Below are 26,107 nucleotides of genomic sequence, written 5' to 3'. Positions count from 1 at the left end.
AGTGTCAGCTATCTATTGCCACAATAGTAGTGCATAACAAACCATCTAAAAACACAGTAACTAAAAACTATAACTATTAATCTTATAATAAACAAATGAGTCAGTAATAGGTCTGTCTCTCTACCAAAATATGACCTCCAATGGGCAGGAATTATTCTATCCTCCATTGTATACATTTTTCATTAACTCACATACACCTTTTATGATGTGGCTTCAACTCACTCTTCTCTGGATACACTCCAGTTGGTCAAAGTCATTTTCAAAATGTGAAACTCACAATTAAACAAAATCCACTGTATGTGTTTTACATGGAAGGGAAGGTGTCATTTTTCTGTGATAGGACCAATGATTGGATTACAACCTTTTTTATTTTTTAGCAACTACAACACACTCTCAACTTATTTTAACTTTACAGTCAACAATATCCTTAAAATGTTTTCACACGTACCACATTTTACACAGGAGTTTTTTGTTGTCTTTTTTTTCCCACCTAAGTGAAGCACTTTATATTCAGTTTTAGGAAATTTCATTTTCTTAGATTTGACCTCCCATCTCCCATTCCAGCTAATCAGGATCACTTAGATTTTAATACAATCATTTGACATATTATCTATGCCTCCCAGCTTCACCATTTAAATGCCAATTTAATGAGGATGTCATTTTAATAAAATAATTTTAAAATATTGACCCCAACATTTCAAAAGACACATTACTAGAGATATATTTTAGGCACTATTCTAGAACAATCTTCAAGCCAATTTCTGTGTCTTTAATGTACTATGCTTTCAAAGCATATTTATATTTTAGTGTGAAACATTTAAAAGACCAAAACCTGCAAGGCCAATAGAAATTAATTTCTAGGGGCGCCTGGGTGGCACAGCGGTTAAGTGTCTGCCTTCGGCTCAGGGCATGATCCCGGCATTACAGGATCGAGCCCCACATCAGGCTCCTCTGCTATGAGCCTGCTTCTTCCTCTCCCACTTCCCCTGCTTGTGTTTCCTCTCTCGCTGGCTGTCTCTATCTCTGTCAAATAAATAAAATCTTTAAAAAAAAAAAAAAGAAAAGAAAAGAAATTAATTTCTAACAATGAAACAAGAGTTGTGGGAGAAAGAGTTCTGCCAGGAGAGTTCTATTGTAGTTCCCCGTCTACTCATAAGCCTATACCAGCTTAATAGCATCCTTGCTTACATTTTTAATTCCTTCTCCTCTCAGTGGTAGTTGAGTTGTGCTGAGAATTTATTAAAAGTATTGCCTTGAGTGAGACTGATGTGGAAGAGATATGATCTGCTGATTTCTTTTAAACATAAACTCTAATGCATATTATTTCTCATACTAACATCTGTGGCATGCAGCTCCACATAAAGAATCCCTAAGGGTTCCAAGTAATCATGAGGGCCGTAACAATACAACATTAAAATGATTTCCTCATGTAAAATCTGAAAGAAGTCAGAGCTTCCAGATATTAGGCTTGATTTTTGGCATGCATAAGTTACTATGATCATCTTCTAAATTCATTTTGGATTCAGCAATTTTACTTCCATTTTTATAACTCTCTTATGTCACTGAAACTTCCCTAGAATCTACAGCCCTGACGCAGTGAAAACGAGGTGAATCACAAGCTATACTTGTTTTATTTTTAGTGTGCAGCACAATCCTAAGGGACTTGCAGATGTTCAGAGACAAAAAAAAAAAAAGCCAAAAAACAAAAAGAAAACCCACGTTAGGCCAAAATAACACTTTTTTGAGCCATAAAGAGAGTGCTTCTTATTGCATGTCAAGAAAGGGGGCTGCGTGATACTTTCAGGAGAAACTATGTGCTCTCTGCCCTTTTCTGATGCCTTTTTCAGTGTGACAAAAGGTACAAATGGCAAAGGAAGAATACCACATTTATGAACCAGGTGAGTAGTCTACCACACAATTTCATTTCTATTACTCACAGGCTGTGTGTGAGATGCATGGAGAAAAGAAAACCAGGAGTGGCTCCTTTCCAGCCAAAACAAACCCTTTTGTCAGAGATGAGAAAACTGTTAAAATTATGCTAAATTAAAGCATGTCAGAAGACAGGTTCCAAACATGGACTCTGGAGCTATTTTTAAACAAAGTAGTAGCTACTCACTTGAGTAACAAAATGTTTGCCAATAATTAATTCTACTTTTTCTATCTTCTATTCACTTTAGAAAGGTTTATATTTAACCCAGACAGCTGTAAGAATTGAATATAAATTAAATCTGAACTTAAAATATTACTACACAATTCAAATGATTTTTTCTTCCAAATGAATTTTATGCTGATGAAATCACATAATATCAGGCATTATTTTTACAACACACTCAGTGTTTATCTGTAGATACCCTGAGGTGACTATAGCTTAGCAAAAATACTGCTTTTCTTTTCCTTGGAAAAGTATGTGACTACATGGGCTTAACTGGTAATGAGGATTAACCTCCCAAAAGAAAGCCCCAGCTTCCAGAGTGACATCACCTCAAGACATTGTGAGACAACTAACATGACCTACTCAGTAGAATTAACTTTAGTGTAACTCATATAAAGCAAACACAGTACGCAGAAGGCAAGACCCATTTTTTTAATTTAAAAAGCATACTCTATCCGTAGCAATTCCTGAACTTCCTGATGGATTTATGGGCCGTCTGCAAGCTATGATCAAGTAGAATATTTTTAAATTATAAATATTTATTACACAATTACAGGAATAAGATTTATGGGTATTTTTACCTGTATCATAGCACCTTGTCACTCAAAGTGTGGTTTGTAGATCAGTAACATTGGCCTCAGCTATAAGCTTGTTAAAAATGCAGGCTCTCTGGCCCCACCCCTATCTCCAAGTCATAAGCTGCATTTTAAACAGATTCCCAGGTAATTCCAATGCACACTGAAGTTTGAGAAAAGTAGACTTTAAAAATCTCTTCTAGCCCAGATCTTCCACAGTCAGGACCCTGTGCTCCCATTTAAATAACTAAAGCACATTAATAATAGATGTATTGTTGAGTCCTGCATGCTTTTTAAATTAACTGGAATAAAAATTTGTATGAACTTGTCAAATAATGAATAAATAACTGAGAATGGCGTCAAGAATGAGAGTTACAGGAAAATTGTACTTAACCAAGGAAAACAAATCTGATGGATATGATAACACATTCACTATGCTTACTGCTTTTAAAGTTGCAAAGGATGTCACCAAGTAAGATCAAATGAAGTAGCTATACTAAAATCAGAGAAGCACATCCAAGACAAAGGCAAGAAGAAAATTGTAATGTCAAATGAATTTCATTTGAAATAGGAAATAGAATTTTTGTGCAGGTTGTTGTAGAAATGACAGATACAGAGAGTCATGAGGTAGATCTTATTAACATCCTCCCCTTTATCTTTCTGCCGCACCTTGCCCCACATAAGTATTGTGGAGAGAACCCTGTGATCCATCTCTGAGCAAAACTGCTCCTGAACAAACTCAAGCAAGTGATCACTTCAGGATTTTAAATAAACGTCTTTAATTCCTCCCTACACTATTCCCATAGTGACTTCTTTTAAACGTAAACAAACAAAAAAATCATTTCCAGATTGAACCCTCCAGTGGTCCAAACCCCTTAGCAAATACACAGATACTTTCACGAGCTGCTCGTGACTTTGCAGGCTCATATCCTGCTACTTCCACATGTCCCACCATACAGCCATCCCACACTGCCAACTCAAGCAGCCAAGTCTTTGCCCTTTGTTCCTCCTTCCTAAAATGGTCCTCTCTATTGCTTCCCCCTTATTTCCTGGGTACATAACCTTCAAGTTTCCGTTTTCAGTAGAATTATGCTTTTCTCTGTACTACCAGTATAGTAGCACTTAATATGCTGTATTCAAGTTTGTTGACATCTCTCTCTCTTCCAGTAAGCTAAGTTCCTTACGGACAGAAATGCCTTACTCATCTTTTTTTTTTTTTAAAGATTTTATTTATTTATGTGACAGAGAGACAGCCAGCGAGAGAGGGAACACAAGCAGGGGGAGTGGGAGAGGAAGAAGCAGGCTCCCAGTGCAGCAGGGAGCCCGATGTGGGACTCGATCCCAGAACGCCAGGATCATGCCCTGAGCCGAAGGCAGCTGCCTAACAACTGCGCTACCCAGGGCCCCTGCCTTAGTCATGTTTTAAACACAGTAACTAGTACACTAACAAACACTAGGTGTATTTCCATTTCTGGATTCTCTAATTTTTTTTAAGGTTTATTTATTTATTTATTTTAGAAAGAGAGAAACAGAGAGAGAGCACAAGCTGCGGGAGGGACAGAGGGAGAGAGAGAATCCCAAGCAGACTCTGCACTCAGGACAAAGCCCAACGCAGGGCTCAATCTCATGACCCTGAGATCATGACGTGAGCCAAAATCAAGAGTCGAGTGCTCAACCAAATGTGTCACCCAGGCGCCTCTGGAGTCTTTATTTTATATTAATTGCTTGATTAGCTGGACTCCATTTGATGAGAGCTTGGTGTTGATTTCTTTTTTTTTTTTTTTTTTTTTTTTTTTAAGAACTCTTCAATGTTTGGGGCGCCTGGGTGGCTCAGTTGGTTAAGCGTTAGCCTTCAGCTCAGGTCATGATTCCAGGGTCCTGGGGTGGAGCCCTGCAGGGCTCTCTGCTAAGTGAGGAGTCTGCTTCTCCCTCTCTTTCTGCCTGCTACTATACCTACTTGTGCTCTCTCTCTCTCTCTCAAATAAATAAATAAAATCTTAAAAAAAAAAACTTCAATGTTCATTCTCTGAACTCTTCATATTTGAATGATAACATTGATGGATATAATATTTTGAATATTTAGACAAATACTCCTTTGTCTAAGAATGTGGTAGTCATACCAATTTCTTGCAGCATTTAATGTTTCTGCAAAAGACTGACATCAACTTGAATTTTCCCATTTGTAAGTAACTTGCTTTTTTCTGCTTGATGTCTAAAGAACTCTTCCTTTTTTTAATCCTGAAGGCTCAATAATAACCAGGGCATGTCTCAGTGTTGATGCTCAATATCAGATTTTCCTGTTACATGTGTGCACTTCCTTATTAAAGCAATTTTCCATTACTATATCTCTGAATACTTTTTTTGCCATCTGTTGTCTACTTCAGAGATACCAATTGTCTTTGTCATCATCCATGTCTGTCTTCCTCTTCTTAATTGCTTTCATCTCCATCTGCTTTGCATTCACTGTGATCTTATGCCTTTCTTCTATTACATTAATTTGAATTTTAACTATCATTTCCATTCCTCATTCTTTTAATATATTTATTAGATTTAAAATGTTATCTCAGTGAGTTTCCTTGTGTACTTGCCCTTTTATTTCATTCTGTTGTTTTATATTCTTGTGTTTAAACTTTCATTTTACTGAATTTGCATTCATATAAAATTCTTCTACAGCAAGAAGCACTCACAAGGAAATAGTTTGTTACTGAAGTTATGATTTTTGCAGACAATTTTCTTATCTGATATATATATATATATATCTTTATCTTTCTTTGTAGTAAATTTGCAGAGTTTTATGTCATTTCTTTTCATCTTGCACATGTTTAAATAGGTAACACTGTCCAGACATTATTTGCTCTAGTATAGTGTTTTGCAATCATTTTCATTTCTTTGTACAGTCTTTCAAAAAGGTCATGCTAGAAGATTAACCTTGCTAATGTCTAAAGAGAGAAGAAAATAATAACTAATACTTTTAAATACTACTATGTGTCAAATACTGTGCTAAATACTTTAATTTACTATGTTTATGAAAAACACTAAGATGTAGTGGTTAGGAGAATAGGCTCTGGATCAAACTATCTAGACGTGACCCTAGAGAGTCTATCTTGAGCTAATATATTATTAATCTCTCTAAGCTTCCATTTCCCTATCTCTAAAGTGACACTAATAAATCCTGGAACCTTGGGTCCCAGGCAGTTTTGCAGAACACTGATGTCTATGGACTCTAACATGGACTTCATTTAAAGAAATTCACAGACGATTAATGGACAAAAACATGAATCAATCTGTATAGTGGCATTCAAATCCTAGCACTTGGGAAAACATTGTTCACAATAGCCAATATATGGAAACAACCTATGTGTCCACTGATGGATGAATGGATAAAGAAAATGTGGTATGCAATGTAATATTATTCAGACATAAAAAAAGGGAAACCCTACCATTTGTGACAACACAGATGAACCCAGAGGATATTAAGTTAAATAAAATAACTCAGAAAGATAAATACTGTAAATCTTACTTATGTGGGATCTAAAAACATGCAACTCAGAAACAGAGAGTAGAACAGTGGTTACCAGGGACTGGGAGGTAGGGAAGATGGGAGATGTTGGTTAAAGGGTACAAACTTTCAGTTAGTTATAAGATGAATAAATTCTGGAGATATAATGTACAGCATAGTGACTATAGTTAGTAGTACTGGTACTGCATAGTTGAAATTTGCTAAGAAAGTAGATGTTTCTTTTTTTATTTTTTATAGATTTTATTTATTTATTTTGCCAGAGAGATAGAGAAAGGGAGCACAAGCAGGGGGAGCAGCAGGCAGAGGGAAAAGCAGGCTCCCCGCTGAGCAAGGAGCACAATGCAGGACTCAATCCCAGGACCCTGGGATCATGACCTGAGCTGAAGGCAGGCACTTAACTGACTGAGCCACCAGGCATCCCAAAAATAGATCTTAAATGTTCTCATTACACACACACAAATGGTAACTATGTGAGGTGATGGATGTGTTCACTGATTGTGGCAATCATTTCACAATGAAAATATATATTAAACCATCACATTGTATACCTTAAATATATATGTTTAATTTGTCAATTATGCCTCAATAAAGCTTTTTAAGGAAATGTTAAAGGAAAAAAAACTTTTAAAACCACAGCAAATATCATTCTCAATGGGGAAAAACTGAGAGCTTTTCCCCTAAGGTCAGGAACACGGCAGGGATGTCTACTATCACCACTGCTGTTCAACATAGTACTAGAAGTCCTAGCCTCAGCAATCAGACAACAAAAAGAAATAGAAGGAATCCAAATCGGCAAGGAAGAAGTCATACTCTCACTCTTTGCAGATGTGGAAAACCCACAAGACTCCACCCCAAAACTGCTAGAACTCATGCAGGAATTCAGTAAAGTGGCAGGATATAAAATCAATGCACAGAAATCAGTTGCATTTCTATACACTAACAATGAGACAGAGAGAAATTAAAGAGTCAATCACATTTAAAATTGCACCCAAAACCATAAAATACCTAGGAATAAATCTAACCAAAGAGGCAAAGGATCTGTACTCAGAAAACTATAGAATACTAATGAAAGAAATTGAGGAAGATACAAAGAAATGGAAAAACATTCCATGCTCATGGATTGGAAGAACAAATACTGTTATTTGTTTTATATATATCTATAGATAGATAGATATGTCTATATATGTTGTATTATCATATATCTATGCTACCTAGAGCCATCTACACATTCAATGCAATCCCTATCAAAATACCATCAACTTTTTTCACAGAAATGGAACAAATAATCCTTAAATTTGTATGGAACCAGAAAAGATCCCAAATAGCCAGAGGAATGTTGAAAAAGAAAACCAAAGCTGGTGACATCACAATTCCAGACTTCAAGCTCTATTACAAAGCTGTAATCATCAAGACAGTATGGTAATGGCACAAAAACAGACACATAGATCAATGAAACAGAATACAGAATCCAGAAATGGACCCTCAACTCTATGGTCAACTAATCTTCAAAAAAACAGGAAAGAATATCCAATGGAAACAAGACAGTATCTTCCACAATGGTGTTGGGAAAATTGGACAGTCACATGAGGAAGAATGAAAATGGACCATTTCCTTACACAATACACAAAAATAGACTCAAAATGGATGAAAGACCTAGATGTAAGACAGGAATCCATCAAAATCCTTGAGGAGAACACAGGCAGCAACCTCTTAGACCCCACCTGCAGCAACTTCTTCCTAGAAACATCACCAAAGGCAAGGGAAACAAAGGTGAAAAGGAACTATTGGTACTTCATCAAGATAAAAAGCTTTTGCACAGCAAAGGAAACAGTCAACAAAACCAAAAGACGGCGGACAGAATGGGAGAAGATATTCGCTAATGACATATCAGATAAAGGGCTAGTATCCAAAATCTATAAAGAACTTATCAAACTCAACACCCAAAGAACAAATAATCCAATCAAGAAATGGGCAGAAGACATGAACAGACATTTCTCCAAAGACATCCGAATGGCCAACAGACACATGAAGAAGTGCTCAACATCACTCGTCATCAGGGAAATACAAATCAAAACCACAAGGTGATACCACCTCACACCAGTCAGAACAGCTAAAATTAACAAGTCAGGAAATGACAGATGTTGGTGAGGATGCTAAGAAAGGGGGACTCTCCACAATAGCTAAATCGTGGAAGGAGCCGAGATGCCCTTCAACAGATGACTGGATTAAGAAGTTGTGGTCCATATATACAATGGAATATTACTCAGCTATCAGAAAGAACGAGTTCTCAACATTTGCTGCAACATGGACGGCACTGGAGGAGATAATGCTAAGTGAAATAAGTCAAGCAGAGAAAGACAACTATCATATGATTTCTCTCATCTATGGAACATAAGAACTAGGATGATCAGTAGGGGAAGAAAGGGATAAAGAAAGGGGGGGGTAATCAGAAGGAGGAATGAAACATGAGAGACTATGGACTATGAGAAACAAACTGAGGGCCTCAGAGGGGAGGGGGTGGGGGAATGGGATAGACCGGTGATGGGTAGTAAGGAGGGCACGTATTGCATGGTGCACTGGGTGTTATACGCAACTAATGAATCATCGAGCCTTACATCAGAAACCGGGGATGTACTGTATGGTGACTAACATAATATAATAAAAAATCATAAAAAAAAAAAAAAAGAAAGGGGGACTCTCCTACACTGTTGGTGGGAATGCAAGCTGGTGCAGCCACTCTGGAAAACAGGATGGAGTTTCCTCAAAAAGTTGAAAATAGAGCTATCCTACGACCCAGCAATTGCCCTACTGGGTGTTTACCCCAAAGATACAAATGTAGTGATCTGAAGAGGCACCTGCACCCTATTGGTTATAGCAGCAATGTCCACAATATCCAAACTATGGAAAGAACCCGGATGTCCATCGACAGACGAATGGATAAAGAAGATGTGGTACACACACACACACACACACACACACACACACACACACACTGGAATATTACGTAGCCATCAAAAAAATTAAATCTTGCCATTAGCAACAACGTGGATGGAATTAGAGGGTATTATGCTAAGCGAAATAAGTCAATCAGAGAAAGACAATTATCATATGATCTCACTGATACGTGGAATTTAAGAAACAAGGTAGAGGATCATAGGGGAAGAGAGGGAAAAAGGAAAAAAGACAAAACCAGAGAGGGAGACAAACCATAAGAGACTCTTAATCTTGGGAAACAAATTGAGGGTTGCTGGAGGGGAGGAAGTAGGGAGATGGAGGGGCTGGGTGATGGACATTGGGGAGGGTATGTGTTGTGGTGAGTGCCGTGTATTGTGTGAGACTGATGAATCACAGATCCGTACCCCTAAAATAAATAATACATTATATGTTAAAAATAAATAAATAAATAAATAAATAAATAATAGATAAATATAAACAGGGTATATAAAACTCCCTTAGAAAAAGAAAAGTAGGCTATTAATTTCATAACAATATATGATTTATTTAATACTATAAATGACATTTAAAAATATTTGACAGACTACAAAATATTTTTTCAGAATTTGTAAATAAGAGCAAAGTTAGTTTCCTAATTTATTAAAATCACACATGTACAAAACTTAATGTTTTTTGAAGTATGGGAAAATGGTTATTTCTTAATGTTAAGTTTAAAAAGTGATACAAAAGTGCATAAAACCATAACCTAGCTAATTAATAAACATGCAATAAAGATACTGAAACATAATGTACAAAAACATTAATAATGGTTATTGTGGCAGACTACTTTTAATATTTTCTTTTAATTTTTAAAAATAGAAAAAGATCATCATTTTAAAAAGAGTCTGCACCAACCTCTTTGGAAACTATTTGGCTAACTCTACTAAAGCTGAACACATACCTCATGTGACCCAGAAGCTAATAATAACACTCACTGAACACCTATGTATCAGGCCTTGTCCTGAGCACTTCATAATATATGTTGAATTGAAGTGGTGAGGTGGACATCCTTGCCTTGCTCCCAATCTTAGGGGAAAGAATTTCATGTTTCATAAGTATGGTATTGTCGTAAATTTTGTGTAGATACAAGGTTAGTTTGAAGAGGTTCTCTTGTATTCCTAGTTTTATGAGAATTTTTATTATGAAGGGGTGTTGAATTTTGTCAAGTGCTTCTGCTGCATCTATTAAGATGATCATATTGTTATTCTCTTTTCTTAATGTTATATATTATATTGTTTGGGTTTTCTGACATTAAACCAACTTTGCATTCTTGGAATAAATGCCATTTCAGTTCAAAAAAATGAGACTAATAAAAACATCTAATATCATTGTCAGGAGGGAAGTAAGTGAAACAAAGTATGAAAAACACATAAGAGGCACTTAGTGTTTTTCAAAGGAATGAATAAATGTATTTTCTTCAGATAAAACTTTTGAACATCACAATATATTTCCAGTTTCAGTTTGAATAACTTGATTCTAAATTTAACTAAGTTTATGAATTGGGCCTTCATCATTTTTTGATACAAGTGCAGCTATCTCATGCAAACGTAAGTTTGAAATAGCTCCAATTTTTTAGCTTGATGCTGCTGAGAAATTGAAAGAGGAGGCTTGCCACCTAGTGGAAACCTGTTAAAGTCTGGTACTGCTTCTGAGTTCTGGCAAATTCATGGATTCAAGTGAATCGCTCATTTTATAGCTTTTGTGAGAAACTTCCTTCACATAATTTTTTGTACACATTTACAGGGAGAAAATGCTCTGTGGTAGAGCAAAATAATCCTCATCATCATCCTCAGCAGCAGCAGCTTTGGATTATCATCTGATCAAACAGGATCTGCTTTACAAGATAACATATATGTCACAGTATGTTCAAATGAGGCTTAGAAAAAAAATTCCAGAAAATAGTTAATAGTACAAAAGATGCATACTTTTTGGAGGAAATTTCAGAATTTATTTCACAGTGTCCATGCAGAAGGGCCAAGAATATAAGTGGTTCATGATCCTAGGTTTTATCTGATTTAACATCCAGTTTCTTTATAAGTACTCTCCTCTCTTTCTCTCTGCACTTACCTTTTTGTGGATGAAAGTCTGATCATGAAGTTCCAACCTATTTTGTCTTTCAAGAATCTATTTTCTTTTACCATCAAAAACCACCTGAAACACATTTTCTTTTTCCTTAATAGAGTATCATGTTTAATAAACACTTCTTGGTTTTCGTTTAATATTACTCCTATAATCACCATAAAGATAAAACCCTGAAGTAGCTAAGTCTTATGAAACTAACTCATATCTCAAGAAACAAATTACGCCGGTAGGGTCATGAGCTTTGGCATTGATGTACAGTTCTTCGGTCAAATGGTAACTAATCTACATGTTGAATAAGGTTGCTTCTCTCTGAAAATGAAGAAACTTGACAAAGTTGTGGGTGATAATTCTTAAAAGAGGTAAGTAAGAAGATTTCATAAAATTATTTGAAAGGTTAATGGTTTTAAAATATCATGAGACAGTAACTATGGTTAGGAGAAAAAAATGTGCCAGTAAGATAGGATAAATGCATGTGTGCAAAAGATATATAGTAGACGATGGTTTCCAGGATCTTGTGTCTTTCCAGCCCACCATTGGGCAGGGCTATTTTTGACTTTGATCTACATACTAAGCTGACCCATCCATAAACCAAGTTTGAGTTTTCTTGTTACCCTTCAGGTAGTCATACAGAATCCCCCATAGAATCAGAGGCATGAGCTGAGGGAAGGGCACTGATATAATGATGCCATGGGGGTCTGTGGTACCTGCTTATATGAAGCCTGTTTGTGCCACCTGGTCATGTTTGTACTTATACCCAAATGTACCACTTTCATCTTGCAATGTGCTATTGCTGGTCCTGTCTGACCTTATTATTTGGGGAGTCTGATAGGATTCAGCTCATGATGGGAATTTCTAGATAGATGGTCACTAGATGCTCCATAACCAGGCATCATGCCTCCACCAAGGAATAGGAGCACATCAAAAGGTACATAATTCTCCACTGAAAATGTCACGGCCTTGCTCCAGAACTCAAGGGGCTTACATTATGATTTACCCACTGGTGCTTGTGACGAACTCCATGCACCACCTTTTCTTACCAACATCTTTAACATAATGGATTCTGCCAAACTGTATGGCCCAAGTGACAGGGCTGCTTACACCACAGCCCACACCTGTCACTGAGCTCTTTTCTACTCTAGATCCCACTTAAAGCTGGTAGCCTTTTATGTACATAAACCAGAAAATTATCCCTAGGACTAGAATTATGCTGCCTCCAGAACTCAGGGGCTCATCAGGTATTATGCTTCCTTTTTAATGTAGGAGATAGGTGATACAACAATTTGTATTTTACTTTGAAGGAGCTATCCAGGCACACCATTGGTCAGTAGGCCTCTTAAATATTCATAGATGTGGTAGGAACTTGAATCTTCATAGGATTTGTCTCCTGCACTCTAGCATACATGTCTTGCCAATGCCTCCACTGTGCTGGCTATCTCTTGCAAATTCAACACAATCAACATAATATCATTAAAGTAATATACAGCAGAATGTCAAAATGGCCAATATCTACTTAAAATATATTATGACCGAAGGCAGGAGACTTAAAACATCTCTGGGACAAGCCTATAAATGAATATTATTATCCATTCCACATGATTATTAACTGTTTCTTATTCTCTTTTCTAACTGCAATGGAAAAGAAAGCATTTTTCAACTCAGTGACGACCTGCCACATACCTAAAGCCAAATTAATCCACTCTAGCAAAGGTTCCTCATCAGGCACAGTGATTAGCTGAGCCTGTGTTAATCTTCAGTCATTCTTTAAGATCCTTTGGATTCTGCAGGGGCCAGGTAAACTAAATGGAGATGTGATAGGGACTACCACGCCAGCATCCAACCAGGAGCTGGCAAACTTTCTCTGTAAAAGGCAAGGTTGTAAATATTTTTGTGTATGAGTCTGCAGGTCATACAGTCTCTGTGACAACTATTCAACTCTGCCATTGTAGCACAAAAGTAGTCATAAACAATATATAAATAAATCAACATAGCTATATTCCAATTAAATTTTATTTACAAAAACTGGTATCAGGTCAAGTATTTAGTAATAGCCATTAAATCTTGTTATCTGTATATATGTATATACAGAGCTTTCCTCCATACATCTCAAATACCTAAATATTCACCCACTAGTACATTCCCATCTGCCAGTTTACCCTCCCAATTCTCTAAGGATAAAATCTTAACAATGAACCACCACTTTTGTCAGAAGCTATTTGGACTCTTCCTTGGCTGCCAGGTAGTGAGTAATCCAGCATCTTATCAATGGTTATTTTATCCTACTCCCAGTACCAACTGCCAGCAGTTTAAGTTCTCTACAAGCAGATGGATCAGAGTTTGAGGAACAAGGTGTTGACTGATGACCAATGCCAATGAAAGGAAATAGGAGAAAACAGGACTGAGGAGAGGAAAAAATTTTGACAAAGACTCAATAAAGCTTCAGCCAGTTTGGCATGAAGCTCTGAAGCAGGTATTGCCCATCAAACTATCCTGGGCTGGGCCAAAATGGCCAGGCATTTAAACCTCTGTTTCACTCAGTCACACAAGGCAAGCTGCCCACACAGGATGTGACTTCAGGTAAAGTTGTTCTCTGCAGCCAAGGCAGACACTGGAAAGAGACTTGCCAGATGTGGTAGGCTTGAATAATAGCTCCAAATGTATCCATGTCCTAATGGAACCTGTGAATGTTGCCCTATATGGTGAAAGGGACTTCGCATATGTGATTAAGTTAAGGATCTTGTGAGAAGAAAATATCTTGCACTATTGGGAGGGAGAGGAGAGGAGCAGCTGGAGAAGTGGTGTAATCACAGTGGTTCTTTGAAAAGGGATGCAGGAGGAGTCAGAGTCAAAGGAGAAGGTAATATAATGATGGAAGCAAAGATTATAGTAATATACTTTGAAGATGGAAGGAGGGGCCACAAGCCAAGCAATATAGATGACCATTAGAACCTGAAAAAGGCAGGGCAACAGAGTATCCCTTCAGAGCTTCCAGAAGGAATTAGTCCTGCCTACACCTGCCCTTAGTCCAGTGAAACTGATTTTGGACTTCCGCCTTCAGAACTGTAAAAAAAAACAGATTTGTGTGCCTTTAAACCAGTAATTTGTTATAGCAGTCATGGTAAACTAATAATGCCAAAAATGTGGTTGGTATGTGTCCCTGCCTGCCACACTGTGGTAAAGTCATGAAATCTCGGTCTCTGGGTCGGTCTTATAGGAGGTGTATAAGCTTCACTACAACATCTGCACCTTAGAAACCCTTTATTATAACAAAGAAAGGGGAGCAGACAGAAAATAAGATTTCGTGAGATTAAATGCATTCTGTTAAGTCATGATGGATCAAAATCATAGTCTACTGTTCATGGGTAGGGAGCACTAGTGATCACTTAGAGATAGAAGATAATGTTGATTTTGGACAGTAGCCTCCAGACAGGAACCCCAAATGAAGCCACCTTAGACACTAGATTCTAAGATACTAGATTGTAAGACACAAAGATGGATTGACATCCAGAAATATCACCTACTCAAGAGCTAATCTAAGGGTCTTTGGGTTTATGCTTCATGGAACACCAAACCAGGAACTGGCTGCCAACGACCTCTATAATCACGGGAATGGTGTATGCTACAAGACTGAAATAATACAAATACATCGATGGAGTTTCTCAAGGTTCCTATTCTACTATGCCCTGTATATTTAGGGCATATTGGCCCAAAGGGTAAAACTCAACTGAGAATCATAGATATTGGAGGTTAGTAACCATGTTTAATCAGACACTGGTTGGTTGAGATAAACTAACTAATGCATAATGCTCAATTTCAGACAAAATTGCTCCTTTCCCTCCCTTCTCCACACACCCCTTCAAGACCCTTTCTTATTCCTCTTCCTCTGGTAATCTTCCACATCTCTTCTCCTACATATACTCCCACCAGGCTCAGTTCAATAAGAGTAAGCAAAAGTAAAACTTGAAGAAAGCCAAGAACTACTGTCCCGAAGGTAGCAAATGCTTACGTGTTTGGCATTTATTCCTTTAGATGTGGTATATGAAAGACCACAGCTTACCGTGCTAGTTCCCATCTTTCCCATCCTTAGGAGAATCAGAAAAGTCTGAAAAAGTCATCTTAATAGAACAGATATAAGGCTCAGCACAGTAACCTCAGACTGTGATAAGAGGGTTGAGCTTTTTACTGCTCATCACCTAACTTAGGACTGGGCCAGAAAGGGAGCAGGGGCTGATGATTTTCAAGACTGTTTCATCAGGGACAGAGCGATTATCTTTTATTGCATATTTTCCCCTAAGACAGAGGCAGAAATATGAGAGAAAATTTCTATTGGTTCAACTACCAGTTTAATACATTAGTACCATTCATCTCTGGATTATGTGGATAAGAATGAAATTATCTTTATAATATGCTTTGGACAAAAACATACTCACTATATGAACATTGACATCCATATGGCCTTGGCTTCTATTTTCCAAAGAAAGAAAAACATCTGCAGAAGAAAGTCCCCAAACCCAAGCTGAAATAAATTTTACATTTCTTCCATTTTCAGGGGCTAAGGCTAGATAATCATAAACAAAACCTAAGGAAATACCTCTACAAGATTCTTCCTCAAGATGACTCAGATTTTTAAAAAGGGTGGAGGGAGGAGACACTTTAAAAACACAAACAGCAAAAGACATTTTTATATATTTTTAAACTACACAAGAACACTGAAATGGCTGGGTGGGACTGTTGAACAACTATTTGGGTATATACACATATGACAGTTATTCATATTTTAATCTTATCTATTAAACAGACATAAACCATTCCAGAGAGAAGATTCCTCTTATTTTGTAAAGACTTCCAAAGGAAAAAACTTGGATGCTTCATGTCATCTGTTAGGAAGCTTCTTTTTTAATGAGGGTGACTACTTCTGTCCCTACGAAAGGGTATTCTAACCTGCCTTCGTCAGTTCCCAGAGTAGGGGTCTCAGCAGGAAACAGAAAACACTCAACTGAGTTTGAAGATATTTTAATAAAGAGACTATCCACAGATGTATGAAAAGAGCTAAGAGATTCAATAGGGATGTTGAGCACTCTGGGACTGTTACCACTTCTAGGCCTGAAGGGACAAGCTGGAACTGCAGTGACGGAAGAGTTGAGAAAATGGAAGCCCGTAGTTGTAGAGCTTCAACCACAGCCAGAACACAGCTCTACGGCAAGGACAGAGAGAAGGAAGAAATGCCTTGATCTCTCCTCTCTCCCTCCTCACACCCTAAAACCTCTTTTTGGTGCCTCCCATTGCCTAAACCAACTAGAAGGCGGAGAACAAGAAAGTCTACATAATGCAGTTTATGCCGTTAGTACTTCTTAAGGCAATGCACTCCATTCTTAGAAAATTCTAACTTTGAAAATTTTCATGGGTAGCCAACACTTCTTTAGGGCCTCCGTGCACTCTTTCTAGTTCTAACCCATTGGGCCATGCATCATTCCTTGGGGCTATACACATACTTTTCTACAAGCTAGCCGGTAAGTATTTAAACAGAGCTATCATGTTCCTCTGAATAGTCTCTTCAGTAGAGTTCAATAGTAAGCATTTTAAAATTATTTTTTATTTAAGTTCAATTAATTAACATATAATGTATTATTGGTTTCAGAGGTAGATGTCAGTGATTCCTCATTCTTATATGATACCCAGGGCTCATTACATCATGTGCCCTCCTTAATGTACATCACCCAGTTTATCATTTGTCTTTGTGTTTCAAAATTGTAATAATTTGTTTTATTCCATATGAAAGTAATATATTCTCACTGTAAATTTTTTTAATATAGATGTATATAACATATAAAGTAAAAGCCTCCCTCCTAACCCACCTCCACAAAATAACTACAGTTAACATTTTAATGTATACAATAGACACAATGGGGATGGCTGTCCAGTTCACAACTACACCTCGGTGGCTATGCCCATGCTATGGAAGCAGTCTACTCCTATGACAACAGGCTGGCAAACTGTAGACTCTCATCCTCATGGTAACACTGATTGGTTAAAAATGTGAGCATTTTTAGGGCTAATCGGAATCCTGCCCTGAGATTTTCACATGGGAAGCTCAAAGGGAGGAATCTTTTTTCCCCACTCTGATTTTAGAAGTAGCTGGCAGCTGTGTTCCCCACAACACATGGAGAAATCCTGCTTGCAGTAAAAGAAGGAAGCCAAAATAAGATAAAGAGAGATATGAAAGATGGAGGGGGGAAAAAAAGGCTGAAGGTATTCAGGTTCCATACGCTGGTCTCTGAATTCCCTAAAATTTCCCTGCTTCTTAAAGCAAATTATTTTTCTTTCGTTTATGATTTTTTAAATATTTTATTTATTATTTATCTGACACAGAGAGAGAGAGAGAGAGGGAGCACAAGCAGGAGGAGAGGCAGAGGGAGAGGGAGAAGCAGGCTCCCCACTGTGCAGGGAGCCTAAAGTGGGGCTCGATCCCAGGACCCTGGGATCATGACCTGAGCCAAAGGCAGATGCTTAATGGACTGAGCCACACAGGCACCCCTATGATTTTATTTATAAGTAATCTCTACACCCAACCTAGGCAACCCTGAGAGCAAGAGTTGCATACTCCACCTGCTGAGCCAGCCAGGCATCCCGTTTTTTTAAGATTTTATTTTTAAGTAATTTCAAAGCAATTTCTTTCAGTGTGAGCTACTTCAGTCCTTTCAAAAAATCTCCTTTTCTATATAAACTAATTGTAGTTGAATTTGCCACCCTTGGAGTTACCGGCTAACTCAAAGAATATCTTCAAAATTTTAAAATGCATCAAAAATATGATCAAATAAGTAGGCTTATAGTACAATTACTGTTATTTAACTTGTTTTGCTTCTTAATTTAAAAATAATCAGGGACTTCTTACTGTGGCAAAACCTCTACATCTCTCATCAGTTTTAATGGCTCTCTCATCAGTTTTAAGCATTCATTTGTGTAAGGCACCATTTTTTATTTAACCAATTATCTATGGAAAATATTCAGATGATTTTTCACTTCATTAGTATAAACAATACTTCACTTATCCTTGTACATATATTATTGCATACTTGTGCAATTACTTATTTTGCATAAATTTCCAAAAGTACAATTGTTGGCTCAACGGGTATGTACATTTAAAACTTAAATAGTTATTATCAAATTTCCCTCTAGAAAAGTTGCAAACATTTCTATTTCTAACAACTGTGTGGGCAAGTGCCCTCACCAGCACTGAGCATAATCACAGTTTAATCTTCACCAATATAGTTGTTAAATGTACTGTCTAATTGCTGTTTTTGCTCACTTATTTAATTGTAAGAAAGATTGAGAATCTTTTCACTTTGATTGGCCTTTAAAATTATACTTCTTTCTCTTATCCTTTTTCTCCTCCTCTTCTTCTTCCTCCACCTCCTACTTTGAGAATGGCATCCTGTACCAAACATAATACTCCAGGACTGACATATCGGGGCCAGAAAAGGGTAGGGATACCAATCACTGCATTTATTACAAACACTTCTGGTAATGCTGTCCAATATTACATACATTTTTTGAGTTACATATGAGTTAAGACAAGTGACAAAAGCCAATTCAAACTGGCTTAAGAAGTAAAGGGACAAGTAGTTCACATAATTAAGAAGCCAATGGGTATTACTGGGTTGATATGTTGGCTAATTCAACATAATAATAAAATGTTTTTAAATAAATAAATAAAGGCACTTGCCATAGTTTCAATCAAAGAAAGAAAGAAAGAAAGAAAGAAAGAAAGAAAGAAAGAAAGAAAGAAAGAAAGAAAGAAAGAAGAAGGAAAGAAAGAAAAGCAAGACACTTTCATCCACTAGTTTTGCTCTCTCCATATTTTGGTTCTGCTTGTTCTGTGTTTATTCTTTTCTCAGACAAAACTCTTCAGAGATGGTGGCAAGATAACCACAGAAACTGCTCACATCCTCTTTAAGCCCATGAGAAACAAGAAATTCTACTTTCCTGAGGCCGCCTTGATCTTCATAACTAGCATGGTAATCTTTAAAAAGTGTTCTTAAGTTCATATGATTGATTTACTGACCCCCCTCGTGTGTCGATAAATCTTATAGTCCTTTCTAGAAGGAGAATAGAAAGCGCTTACACACCACAGAACAGAAATTAGACCTCTTACACAATCCTCAAGCACTGAAAGCTGTAAATAGGTACCACTAAAACTACACAGAAATCAGGAAATGTTACAGGCCACTGCACTCTTTCACTGATTAATGACCACTGTCCCTTTAAAACCTTCTTGGCTAGGCAGAAACCTCAAAGTTGGCTTTTGGACAAGAGTACACCTTCTCCAGGGGGCTGGCCCCCTCCATAACGCTCATATTCCTTTCTAGTCAACACTCATCTTGAGTGTTTCCCTTTCAAGCAATGGGCAGCCACACTTGGGATTCAGAAACATTCCTAGTAACGAATCTCCTAAGATTTACTTTGAGTGACCTAGATCATTTGTCCACCCTGAACCAAACATCAACCAGGCACTGCAATACACTGTTTGATTAGAGCCTTGATCACCTACTTCATCCGTAGGGCGAGGGGTGAAGCACCATTTAGAACTATCTAGTACTGAGGGTGGGAAAAGACTAGATTCTAGAAACAAAAACACTAGATTCTAGATAGTATTACAAAAGGAGGGTGAAAGGATGCTAGAGAGGCAATCAACAAATGACTCTTTCAGATAGTCGCCATTTATTACTGACTAAATAAAATGCCAATCAAAACCCTGATACCTTTTTCACAAAGAAATTAAGGCCATGACCATCAACTCTTCCTGGAAAGACTAAATCTTCTACCTTCTCTTCAGGTTACTTTTGGTAGGGGTGGAGAATACTGATACAATGACCAGCAGCCCTAATTAAGAATTAACGAGGATCTAAATAAGCAGGCATGTATGATGTTCATCTGTTGGAGGCAATATCAGTAACATGTCAATTCTGTCCCAAGTTGGTATATAGATTGAATGGAATCAAAATAATAAACATACATCCATAACCACCCCCAAATTTTTTGCATACCCTTTTATGTTCTCTTTTCTCTTCCTATCCTTTCTCAATCCTTCGTTACCCAGGCCACCATAACAAAATACCACAGACTCAGAAGCTTAAATGACAGAAATTTCTCACAGGTCTGGAGGCTAGATGTCCCAGATACTATGCCAGTCAATTTGGATTCTAGTGAGAGCTCTTTTCCTAGCATGCAGATGGCCTCATTCTTGTATCCTCACATAGTAGTTGTTCCTCTGTGATGCATGGAGAGAAAAGGCTCTGGTGTTCTTTCCCTTTCTTTTTTTTTTTTTTTAAGATTTTATTTATTTATTTGACAGAGAGAGAGCCAGCGAGAGAGGGAACACAAGCAGGGGCAGTGGGAGAGGAAGAAGCAGGCTCCCAGCGGAGGAGCCTGACGTGGGGCTCGATCCCAGAACGCCGGGATCAAGCCCTGAGCCGAAGTCAGACACTTAATGACTGCGCCACCCAGGCGCCCCTAGTGTTCATTCCCTTCCTTATAAAGACACAAGTTCTTTTGGATTAGCGCCCCATTCGACCTTAATCACTTTCTTAAAGGTCCTATCTCCAAATATATCACATTGGAAGTCTGGTGAGGTTTATGGACCCCTTCTCAGAATAATGTTTTAAAGTTCATAAAGTGAAATACTTGGATTCCCCCCCCCCCAAAGTATATTGGGATACATTTCCATCTCTATGACCAAAAAAAGCTCTGTATACAACAACCACTTCCAACATGGCACAAAGGGACAGTGCAGCATCAACTAGAGGCAACTGTAGATGGATGAAATGGAGGCAGCAACCCTGGTTCCCTATGTGCAGTCCTTTTATGCACTAGACCCACATATGCCTCCAGTGAAGTGATACGGAAGTCTGAGATCCTTGAGATAGAAAAGAAGAGGCCACGGTGTGGGGATACTTCAAGCACCCTAAAATGTCTCAGACCATGCACTCTAGCAGCACACATTAGTACCTTGTAAGCCAGATAGAATAAATCACCAGTCCAAAGACCCAAACTAACCAGCTACTCCACATCAGAGACTAGAAGAAATGCAGAGAATATGGCATCTCAATCAGGGCTTTTTATCCCCTCCCTCTCTTGGAAGTGGGAAAGAGAGAAAAAGAAATAAAAAGACTGAGAATTCACTAGGAAAAGATGAGTAAAAAGTAGGAGTTAAGAGCATGAAGATGGTCTGTCCAAGAGACCATTGAGAGAACATAAACTCCCCAACCACCACCTGCCTGCCATGCCAAAATCCTTGGATCTCCCAGAGTTACACAAGAAAAAATATGGACTAATTTTATTTGACTGTTAAAAGAAAAGTTAACCCCAGAAAACGATAAAATTTGAGAATATCTAGGATGCACGTGTTACTTTCTTGCCACTTCTCTATATTACATTTCTGCAGTTGGTTATTGCTTTGAGGAATCCAAATGTAAGACCTTACTTCTACCCCAATAAGACCTTTTTCACTCCCCAGTTAAATCCTATTTGGTTTATTTATCCCATTATTCAAGGCTTTTGAAGATATTTTAGATCCTGATTTTATCATGTGTTTGCTCTCTACCCTAGAGCTATAATCAGAGCACATTTGACTTGCCTTTCTTTATCATCCTCATCAAAATCTTTAATAAAAATGTTGGTCAACTAATATTTGACAAGGGAACCAAGAATACTCAAAGGAGAAAAGACAGTTTCTTCAATAAATTGTGCTAGGACCACTGTATATTCACACATAAAAGAATGAAACCGGACCTCTATCCTACACCACTCAAAAAATTAAGTCTAAATGGATTAAAAACTTTAATGGAAGACCTAAAGCCATAAAACTCCTAGAAAAAATACATAGGAATAAAGCCTTGACATGGGTCTTGGTAATTATTTTTTTGGGTATGAGACCTAAAGCACAAGCAATCAAATCAAAACAAACAAGCAGGACTACATCAAACTAAAAAGCTTCTGTACAGCAAAAGAAACCCACCAACAAAATGAAAAGACAACCCACAGAACAGGAAAAAATATTTGCAACCATACATCTAATAAGGGGTTAATATTCAAAATGTATTTTAAAAAACTCATAGGGGGCACCTGGGTGGCTCATTTGCTTAAGCAGCTGCCTTTGGCTCAGGTCACGATCCCAGAGTCCTGGGATCAAGCCCTGCATCGGGTTCCCTGCTCAGTGGGGAGTCTATTTCCCCCTGCCCCTCCCCCTACTCATGCTCTCTCTCCCTCATGCTTTCTTTCTCAAATAATTAAATTTTTTTAAAAAAACTCATACAGCTTAATAGCAAAAAACACAAATAACCCAATTAAAAATGGGCAAAAGACCTAAATAGATATCTTAGAAACAGATATATGAAGGGCCAACAAGTACATGAAAAGACGCTTAACACCACTAGTCATTAGGGAAATGTAAATTTAAACCACAGTATGATATCACCTCGTGCCTGTGATAATGGCCATTATCAAAAAGACAAGAGATAACAAATGCTGGCATAGATGTGGAGAAAAGGGAACACTTGTGTACTGTTACAGGGATTGTAAACTGGTACAGTCATTATAAAAAATAGTATGAAATATCCTCAAAAAATTAAAAATAGAACTACCATATGATCCAGGAATTCCACTGCTGAGGCTATGTCTAAAATAAACAAAAACACTAACTTGAAAAGATATTTGCACCCTCATGTTCACAGCAGCATTATTTACAATAGTCAAGACTTGGGAAACCTTAAGTGTCCATTGACGTACGAATGGATAAAGAAGTTGTGAGATATAAATAAATAAATACATACATACATAAATACATAAACTTTTCAGCCATAAAAAAGTGAGGAAATCCTACCACTTGCGACAATATAGATGAGTGCTGAAGGCACTATGGTAAGTGAAGTAAGTCAGAGAAAGATAAATACTGTAGGATTTTACTTATATGTGGAATCTAAAAGTTTACATAAAAGTTTGTAAGTTTACATAAAAAAAAGTTCAGACTTGTGGTCACTACAGGTGGAGGGTAGGGAAGGGGGAATTGGAGGAAGGTAGTCAAAAGATACAAACTTCCAGTTATAAGATAGTTAAGTATTAATGATGAAATGAACAACATGGTGATTACAGTTAACACTGCTGCATGACATGTAAAAAGTTGTTGAGAGTTAATCCTAAGACTTCTCATCATAAGGAAAAAAACTTTTTTTTCTTTTCTTCTTGCTTTTCTTTTTATTATGTCTATATGAGATGATGGATGCTAGCTGAATCTATTATGTAATCATTTTTACAACACATGTAAATCAAATCATCGTACTGCATGCCTTAAATTTATACAGTGATGTTATGTCAATTCTTTCTCAATAAAACTGGAGAAAAATTTAATGTTAAGTCTCACAGGTTGGAGCAGAGAGCTGTCAAAACAACCACTAGTGGGCATCATTCAGCCAGTTATTTCAGAAAGTATGCATATCATCCCCTGTTCTCCATTTAAGAAGACCAGATCAAATGTCCTGTTGAAGCCTATTAATATTGCTCTAGTATTTTCCTGATCTTCCTGAGGAGTAACCCCATCAAATCAAAGTTGTTTGAAATTTGTCTGGGAATTTTCTCTGCAGATAATGATTAATAAAAGGGAATCCTGTCCTGGGATCAGTATGAGGGTTCTAAAGTACTTTACAAACTAAGATCAGACTTCTCTTTTAAAATTATATCTTTTTTTTAAGTGTTCAGCATTGCTCCCTCTTGCTCATCTCTGAGTTCATCTAGACCTTCAGACTCACAAGACCAGAGTAGCTTACACTTGGAACCAAAGGATGCAGGGACAAAAAGCATAGCAAGTTAGAAAGGTGGTATCAGACACTTTCCTTATATAGGAATCCTCAAAGCAATCCACCAGCCCAGGAGCTTGTCCTCATTGAACACCCCCAAATAACAATTCAAGTGGAAGAGAATGCGATCCACATGGACATGTGCGATGGTCATTCTGCGTTAGAAGCTCCATGTCCTATAGGAACCAATATTCATGGGCATAACTTCTAGGTTCCCCCCAAAAGACAGTTACTGAATTATTTAGAAAAGCCCAAAGTTTTGGCTTCATTCCAGGAATTTACAGTTCACAACTTTCCTACTCTAGGTGAATTCACCAATCAGGGTCATTTTTACCAAAACCAACATTGCAATTACACAGTTGACATTCTACCTTTATCAGGTTTCCAAGGAAATATAATGAGAAAGCTAACCCAAAGTCGAATTTGGCCACAAATAGAGAAAAGTTTTCCTAACCTTTTACTTATTCTTTCTATATAACCTTTTCCAAATTTCTAATTAAATACCTTATGAAGCCACACACAGGCACGCAGGCGCACGCACACACACACACACACAATCTCATCAATACCAAAAACTAAGACAGGTTAGCATTTCAGTGCTGGAGTCTGAGAGAAATCCTACTTACTGTGAGACAGATGAAACTTCTGAGAGGAAAGCACTTCAATTCTGATCATGAAACAGATTGCCTGAAAAAGGAGAAAGAAAATAATGCATACTTAATAACCACTGTCTGTTTCTGAAGAGATATGGGGTCTCTACCAACCAGAAATTTAGAAAACCATTCTTCTTTTAAAAAATGGCCAATCCATGAATTCACTCTTTCCTGCTTACTGTTAGAAGATAATTTTCTAGCAATCCCTTTTCCTTCTGCATGTGTTGTAAAGAGGTGTTGACCGCTTTTGTTCCAGCATATCTTTTCAAGGAGGTTTGTATAGAAAACAGTCTTGATAGATAGAAATGATGTCTCCCTCTAGAGCAGATGGCAGTTTTGTTTTCTGACCAGAAATAGTAAAGTTAATAATGTCTTTAGTGAAATGTTTCAGTGAAAACTGAACTAGTGGACAAGAAATAGCAGAGACCTAACCTGCAGGGGTAAGGACGCTAGTAAGAAGCAAGCTGATTCATACTGCAAATCTGAGAAAATTTCAGGAATTGTAATAATGCTCCAGGTATATCTGAAGGCAAAGTGTTGAACTGAACTGAAAACAGGAGAAATGGTTGAGAATCTACATTTAAAAAAAAAAAAAAAGTTTCCCTGACCTTCCCCAGCCTAAGACTTGGGGACACCCGTTAAAGCTGAGGGATTAGTTGCCATCTGAAAACAAATTAATTGAAAGTCTTCATATTGAAAAGTGACATCCCTAGCCTTCTCCCCATGTTCCTCTCACAGAACAACAGCAGACAAGTTTATACGTCGTGCTGGCTGTTCTCCGTTTAGCTCTCCACCAGTCTCTGCCCTGTTCTGGGAGGATATCTCTGTGGACTACATCACCCAAGACTCCTTTGCCTTTGCCTTTGCCTTTGGCTTTCACTTGAAACCAGCCAAAGAGAGGCTCCAGCAGAATAACAAAAGGTGGAAGGAGACAGGGGTTGGGCTATGTATTCTACCCTGTCCCCCAACACCACCACACACTTTTGACAGTGGCTGCGTTCCTCCGTTTTCAAACGCAGCAACTGCTAGGTATATTCTCATACCCAGTTACAGATCGCTCCAGGTTCCAATAACACCGTCCTTTCTCCTTGCATCTTTAGGCCTGGGGGAGATAAAGGCTTCCAGCTGTTTTTAGTCTTTGGGTATTTCACCATCCCTTTTAGGGTCCTATTTGTAAATATTCCCCTCATTAAATTCTCCTCAAAGCACTCTTCCATTATGTGCTACAATTACGCCTTTGAGTGATCCAACTGCTTCCTGCAGGCCCAAACAGATACATACCCTAT

At 37.7% G+C, this 26,107-nt stretch overlaps 1 long non-coding RNA gene across 1 annotated transcript in view; it reads right to left on the bottom strand.

The window, feature by feature from the left end:
• LOC148107131 (uncharacterized) overlaps positions 1-24,856 on the bottom strand; it is a 431,471-nt gene extending 406,615 nt beyond the window's left edge. The window contains exon 1 of the long non-coding RNA XR_015723037.1: positions 24,795-24,856. This is a non-coding gene — a long non-coding RNA (uncharacterized LOC148107131). The remainder of the gene's footprint in view (positions 1-24,794) is intronic.
• Between the last annotated feature and the right edge of the window lie 1,251 nt (positions 24,857-26,107).

This window comes from Ursus americanus, chromosome 35 (assembly GCF_024610735.1).
Source record: "Ursus americanus isolate L20-20 chromosome 35, mUrsAme1.1.p, whole genome shotgun sequence".
NCBI lineage: Eukaryota > Metazoa > Chordata > Mammalia > Carnivora > Ursidae > Ursus > Ursus americanus.
The sequence above is the reverse complement of the archived record's forward strand: the minus strand, read 5'-3'. Positions and strand labels throughout refer to the sequence as shown.